Source organism: Ambystoma mexicanum, chromosome 11 (assembly GCF_040938575.1).
Source record: "Ambystoma mexicanum isolate Mex_15411 chromosome 11, UKY_AmexF1_1, whole genome shotgun sequence".
Taxonomy (NCBI): domain Eukaryota; kingdom Metazoa; phylum Chordata; class Amphibia; order Caudata; family Ambystomatidae; genus Ambystoma; species Ambystoma mexicanum.
The window spans coordinates 530,094,738-530,102,105 of NC_090934.1; the positions used below are offsets into that span (position 1 = coordinate 530,094,738).

A 7,368-nucleotide genomic window follows, 5' to 3' on the forward strand; every position below is an offset into this window, starting at 1 on the left:
TGATTGCCCCCTATTACCGGCATGCCGGTATTTACTACCTGAGGAGGCGCGTGTACGCGCCTATGCCGCTATTAGCGGCACCGTAAATAACGGTGCCGTTAATACCGGGTTTGTGGGTCAGAATGCTACGGAACGTTAAATGATGCCGGTATTTACATACAGGCATCATTTTTCCCTTACCGGCATAACTCGTAATGAGGCCCTGTGTGTTTAATTGGTAAGACAAAGCACCCGGTCAAACAAAGAATATGCAAACATCGCTCGTGTATTAAAAACAAAATTGACAACAAACCCATGGTAGCTCATTTTACCCAGTTAAAACACTCCCCTAATGATTTATTTTGGTTTATCATTCAAACCATCCTGGCACCGCCAGAGGCGGCAATAGAGATTTGCTCCTCACAAAAAAAGAACAAAAATGGATTTTCAATCTGGGCACTATTAAACGGGGTTTAAACACCACAGTGGAGTGGGCCTTGTTCCTGTAGATCGCTCTCTTGCTGATGCAGCCTCCCTTGCATGGGGATTGGTGTTCTCCCCCCGCCAAGCTGTCTACTCAACTATTAGATGTCTACATGCAGTTTTCATTCATTTTTGTAACATACTTTAGCAGCAGAATAAATGCTCTTTCTTGGGGTGGAGTCATTATACACGGCACAAACAAGGTTGCTTTAATGAGGCTAACTTTAGCCTTTTCACCACACTGAAAACCCTGTTGTTTTTCAACAATCATAGACATAACATGCCCTTAGTAACACGAGCACGCTTTCACCTAGCCGCTTTATGGGGTGTGGCAACTTCGGTTATACGAGTGTTCTAATAGTTACACTAAAATGGAAATCGTCACTTCCGACGCACACGCATAAAGAGCTGGGAACACTCTTGTGCAGTAGACAACAGGAGCGCGCACGCCCGTGCCACACGGTCTGGACTTTACTGGCTGCCGGGTGCTCTGCATTCAAACCACACTGACGAGACTCCCAGCAAAATCGGCGGGAAGCATTCAGGTAAGCAGCTGGCATAGCCGCCACACGTATATATATATTTTTGTATATAACACAGCCATTAAGACCCTGACTAGCCTTTTGTCCCATCCAGGAACTATTCCATCCCATTTGTTCCAACCGTCTGGAAGAACTAAGACCCAGGGAACTCCGTCTTATATAAACACAGAAAAACTTCGCCTCGTTTGTATAACCTGTACCATCTGTTAACGGTTAGTTTTCAACTCACTTGCAGCTTTCAGGCGGGTTTGGCTTCCTCAATAGTAAAGACACTCCGGGGACGCCATAACACATTAGCACAATTTATTTCAGCTTGCAGCCCTCTTGCATTTTTCGGGCAGTCATCTTATTTCCGCTTTGTTTTGAGTTTTTGTCGGGTTAACAAAAAAAGACATCCTGTGGACGTAATCAATATCACGACACCACGCATCACGGCATTTTGGTCATTGACAATTACGACAAACCGTGGTTTTATTTTCAAAGCCCCATAGCATTACAAACAGGTGGGTGTGTCAATTACGCCATTCTTGATGTTTGAACATATCTCTTTTGGTACTAAATGCGAAGATACCATTAAAATGTATAGAGCATTAATAATCAGTCCTTCCTATTTATAGATCAGTGTCAATTAAAAGAACATTGGGCTCTCGCTGTACCGTGCACAGCACAGATTTGACATCCATTGGATTTTGTCACCATTCAAGGAATAGGTGAGATCACATTTATAAAGCTGTTATTGGGGATCCCTTTCTTATCGCAGTTTTATAGCGACTAGAATGAAACCGCATGCTCACTTGTGACACATGCTGTCATTTTCAGTATATCACATTCACTGTACAGAAGGTTGATATAACAACACCCGTTTCAATAATGCATGAATAATTAGGTATTGCATGTTTGTCTCTCGGCCACACCCAGGAACGATAATAATGATGTGCACTATCAAGGAAGACCTTTTAACATTGTTACCACCTGAATTTGTATGATTCCACAACCACTATGTCTAATCTGTATACATTTATATGTTTTTGTATGTCTTTTTTTTGTAGTGGGTCCTATTCTCACAACAGTACGGTTAATAAGAAGTACTCAACACTATCAAGTTTCATATTTTTTTAATATTCCTGTCCTGAAGACGGCTACACCTGCATCAACAGACAATTGGTTTGTGGATTTCCTGATTCTTTTTATTGCTATTAGCCGAAACATATGTCGACTTTCACAAAAATATACCTAAGACATCTAATAGTTTTTTTTCTCGATAGAGCCGGTTTAATTAAGTAGAGCTCCACTACTTTGTTCTGCTCTTGATGTTGAACATTTGGTGACTACAAGACACTCTACTCATATACTAACCCCACTACGGTCTTCGTGTGTGTGTCACACTGGATTCTTCATTTGAGTTTGAGTCAAATATTTTTTATGTCTATTTTTACATTTGATGTGAAAATTGTTTTCCTTCGTTTTAAAGGAATTTTTATATAGTTCTTATTGAGATTAAAAATAAAATTATTTCTGTTATTATCCAGTGGTTGTTTTTTCTAACTGTGTTTTTACTCTTGAACAAGGTGTGTTTTTATCTGTATACTCACAGTCTCTGACCTAGTGTTCTAGTGGCTTGGTCTTCCGACAGTAGGCACATCTTTTACCTGAGTGGGGCATTAAGAGACAGGGTCACCACCCCCCTTGCCCTCTTTCTCACGTGTGTGTTAAAAGGGCCTAGAGAATAGGAGTACATTTCTTTGCTTAAACATCATTGCTGGAACTATAGTGTTTTTTTTTTTTTTTTTTTTTTTTAATGAAAGAAAGTGGATAAGCAGGATTTGCATACAAAGGTGTGATTTGCAAATAATTTTGAGGTGGAACGGATAAGGAAATGGAAGGATGACATTTTTATTAATTTGATAACTGTGGTGAAGTTATTTATTTAGTATTCTATATATGAATAGAATGAGATTTTAACTATATTGACTAAACTGATATTATTTGATATAGAATGGCAATGTATTTAAATATTGTATAAATACTGACTATTAATATTAATTGTATGAAATGTGAAAAGTTCGATGACCTGAAACACATTATATATAACTGATACAAAAAGAAATACGCATTACATGTTAGAAACCCTGCCATGTATATTTGATTTGTGCAAATAGAACTGATTTTGGGCTCAGTGAGTGGTCCGAGAGGTATGCCAGCAAAGGGGACTCCCTATAGCACTACGGTTAGTAAATCCAAAATCCTTATGAATCTCCTAGCTTTGGAGGAATCTAGGATGGTGGAAGAGACCCAGGGGGCCCGTAGTGATGTGGAGACTGCAACCTGGTCAAACATTCCCCTGGGGGGCATAGTGATCGATGTGTAAACCAATAGCGACAGTTGGGCCCACCATTCTTTACAGAGGGCGGGAAGTGTGGTTCCAAGATATCAAGAGTTTCACTCAAATCGCAAGCATCAGTTGGGTTCCAGGACTCGCTGGTGATGACCTGGCTATGAGTAAGCTCCTCCTAGAGAAGAGGAGAGTAGACATAGAAGAACAGCAGCAAAGGTATGTGTAGCATAACAAAAAACAATCTTTTGATTATGCACACGTTGGAACTAGAAGAGCATAGGAGGGCCCACAAACAGCACCTCTAGTGGTAAGGAAACAATTTCAAGTGGTGGCGCCCAAGGAAAGCCTATGCGCACCTACCAAAGGATGAAATCCAGCTGTACGGTACGGGAAAAGACATCAGTGACTGGATCAATCATTGGAGTCTCATTCCATCCCATGGAGGTGAAAGTCGGATTGTGTGGTGCAGCCCTAATGAACCAGCTACCAATGGCTGCAATTGACATTATTATTCAGGTAGCACCCGTAGAAGTCCTCATTTATGCCAAAATGAAGGCTGCCATCCTCAGGAAGTTCTGCAAGACCCCAGAGAAAGAGACATACCTCAAGAGCTTTAGCGAGATCACAAAAAGGGGGAATAAAACATTGGGAAAGTTTACACATTTGTCTTTGAAGTATCTGAAAGAGTGGGTCACCAGATCCAAAGTTGACATATTGATGGAATGTTTAATTGAATTGCATGTTAGCATGGGTTAAGGAATTGTGAGTCAGTGTTCCACCTGCATCCATTGGACAAAACTATCACTGAAACAAGAAGGCCCCCAATGGCTGCTGATGGGCAGGTATGCACTCATGCCCAGAAAAAGGCTCAGGCAAGAAGATTCATATCAGAAGCAAAGGCACCTCATAAAAGTAAATATTTGAAGTGTATGGACAAAGGTTCTTAACATTCTTATAAGAAAGGCTGCCAAAGGCACATGGCTTATCAGCCACCTTAGAGAAGAAGAGTGAGGGTACGGCTAGCACTGAGGCACTCACATCCATAACACCAAGAGCATGTTTTCTATGTGGGCACATGACACACAGGAAGGGAGATCCAGTCTGGCATGGTAAACCCAAAAAGGCCATCATGACTTTTGGTCTCGTAGGAGAGGAAATAGCCAATCTGATGTCAACGTTTGTAACAAATGATGCAACAAGGATATTAAAGTGTATGCTTTTTTTTTGTTCAAGGTCTCTTTTTGGGTTTTATAGTGTTCCCTGACACTTCACAAGGACACTCTAAGTTCTTCTCTCCTGAGTTAGTGCCAGGGGAGCTTTTCTTTTCTTTATGTCCTCCTTCTCATCACTTTCTGTCTTTTCCTCAGGGATAAGGTGACCTGGTCCTCCGACCACACCTAGGCAATTCTGCTTACGAAATCATGGTCTGGTAATCAGACCCCCCTTTCATAATACTCTATGCCAAAATCATAACCATAGTCTCCTGACATCCTCCATGCCTGCCCTGCAATGACAGCAGAGCTGGTTCAACGGTCAAATGCACATTCTTGAAGCTGCTGGAACACACATTTGATTTGAATCTTCTGTATCACTGTCTAAAAACATTATACTTGTGTATCCTAGTCAACCATGAGGCCCACGGGCATGTTGGCGCTTTACAAAAATTAAAATAAATAAATAAAAAATAAACTTCTGGTGTGTTAAAGGGCAACAATGTACCATGCTTGGTTATGCCATGGTGGCTACTCTGGCCACTCAATGATATGGCCAAAGCAGTTGGATGCCATATTGATGTCAGCGTGGTGAGCAGTGCTTCAATCATGACCGGGCTGGTATGCATTATCTGTCAGGCCTGAGTCTCTGCCACAGCCACATGAGACCATGCCCACGGGATCTTCTATTTTGATCACCCTGAGGAAGTTGACACCTTCAGGATACAGGAACCTTCCCCTGGAGGTTCCCTAGGATGGAGTGCTTCAAAGGCAGTCCTAATATAACAAGGCCATTCCCACACCAGTGTGCTGATCACTGACATCCTTTTGAAGCATGCTGATGTGGAGCAGGAGTAGCCAGCAGAGATGGCTAGGCCCAGAAGGGGCTTCCTACATTTTCAATTCTTCTGGGACTCCCTACACTTCAGCTACCTCTCAGACAAAGCACTCTGTTTATGCTGTCAGAAGGCAAAGAATGCTTGTTACATCAGCTTCGCTGGACTCGTGACAAGAGTTTTGATTTGGACCAATCCACTCTTGCATTTTGCCTTTATAAGGGAAGGAAACCCTTCCTTTAGTTGATTAATATTTGGACTTCAAGGCAAGAAGGCTTCACCTGGATTTATGTTGGGTATAAAGTGTATTCCAAAGGTTACTGCCATAGAGGTGAAGACAGAAGGCTCCAGAGAAAAGGAACACTCTCTTCCCCACCCATCCTAAAGGCACATTTGGTGTGCATGTTTGTGTGTGGACATGGTCTGGCACTGGAGGCAATAGAAACCCCCGCCCCCTCCAAGTGCCCTTTACCAACCTTTCTATTTTGGAAGGGCGGAAGAAAGGAATCTCTTTGCCCCTGGAGACCATGGATGCTGTCTCCCAGCAACCCTGCCATCAGGGGACAACCCTGTGCCCTGTTGGTTCCTGCCTCGATCTGCTTGTGAACTGCACTGACCTGGACAAAGCCTGTCTTTCCCAAGCTTCTTCATGCCACGTGTTATTGCTGCATGGACCACACAGCATGCTGGAACCGGTTGAGCAGCTCAGCAACCCAATACCGAATCACCATGCCAGGAAACTTCTAAAAGCCTGGCTCGACATATCCCTGAACATTAACATTTGCTGTTGAAATCTTTCTCCTGAAGAGCACTGTCTATCAATCCAGAGTGCACTTTATTTGCAAAGTCTGCATTCTCTGTGTTTATGTTACATGGGTGGGTTTTTAGTGGTCTGAATTAGTTGTGTGCATTTAGAGTTTTTTTAAAGTTCCTATTTTTCTAGAACCTTGACTGGACATTAATTGTATTTGTGTACCACCAAATTGTTTGTGTTGCATCTCCTGCCGTTTACACCCCTCCTTAAGAGTGTGGCCTGCCCTCAGACTGCAGTACCAAAAATGTCGAAGGAGGTATACATGCCAGGTTGTGCCTGTTTCATCGTTATGCTTGGAATCACTCCGGTTTAGTAGCAGCGTAGGGCCTTGAAGTGGATTTAGACACTACTCACTCCAGTTCTCCTGCAGAGCAGTAGTCATTTCAACACAAAGCATACCCACAAGATATAGGCCCATCAGGAAAAATCCAGAATTCCCTGCAGGGCAGTCACCACGGCTCACAGCGGACATCAGTTCCAGTGAATTCGGTGTGGAGGAATTTCCACGCAGGCTCATTTCATGGAATAGACAGGGCAAAGTGCTTGGAACAGGGACTTGGCAAGTTGACTGTTTAGTCATGTGCATGCAGGTGAAATTAACCATGCATGCGCACTTGCCACTGCAAAGACGTGCAGCAATGACAGAGAAAAGCTCTGAGCATTGGTAGACTCTTTTAGAGCAGTCACTTACTTTTTCCTTCTTCCCACCTCCTGCCTAAAACCCTGCTCCCCTTGCCCAAAACAAGACACATTTTTACAGCACACCTTAAGGAGACTAACAAACATGTTCAAGGGAAACAACAGCAGGGCTAAGCAGCAATGTGCCCTTAATTTAAAACGTTCAGTCAGTCCGTTAGTCTCTCTTCGTGCCCGAAGTGGGCGGATACATATACTATAACAAAAAAATGCCCTGGTCAAAAAAAAATATTGTGCAAACTTTTTTTGTCACCTTTTGTGTGCGAACTATTTATCTAATCTTCCCCTCTGAGCATTTTTGGCTTTTAACTCAATGGGCCTCATTACGACCCTGGCAAAAGACCATGGTGCTATTAGCACCATGGTCCATGCCAGTAAGTTACCGACTCCGCCATGGAGAAAGGGGGAATTACCACCCCATTACAAGGTTGGCGGGGCGGTAATTCCCCCTTCCTCCATGGCCCTTCCCCAT

General features: G+C 42.9%; 1 long non-coding RNA gene across 1 annotated transcript; it reads left to right on the forward strand.

Annotated features, from left to right (window-relative positions):
* Positions 1 to 905: 905 nt before the first annotated feature.
* Positions 906 to 2,488, forward strand: LOC138504735 (uncharacterized). The gene is made up of 4 exons (XR_011279936.1): positions 906 to 1,007; positions 1,099 to 1,216; positions 1,622 to 1,714; positions 2,054 to 2,488. It is a non-coding gene; the product is annotated as an uncharacterized lncRNA (long non-coding RNA).
* Positions 2,489 to 7,368: the final 4,880 nt, after the last annotated feature.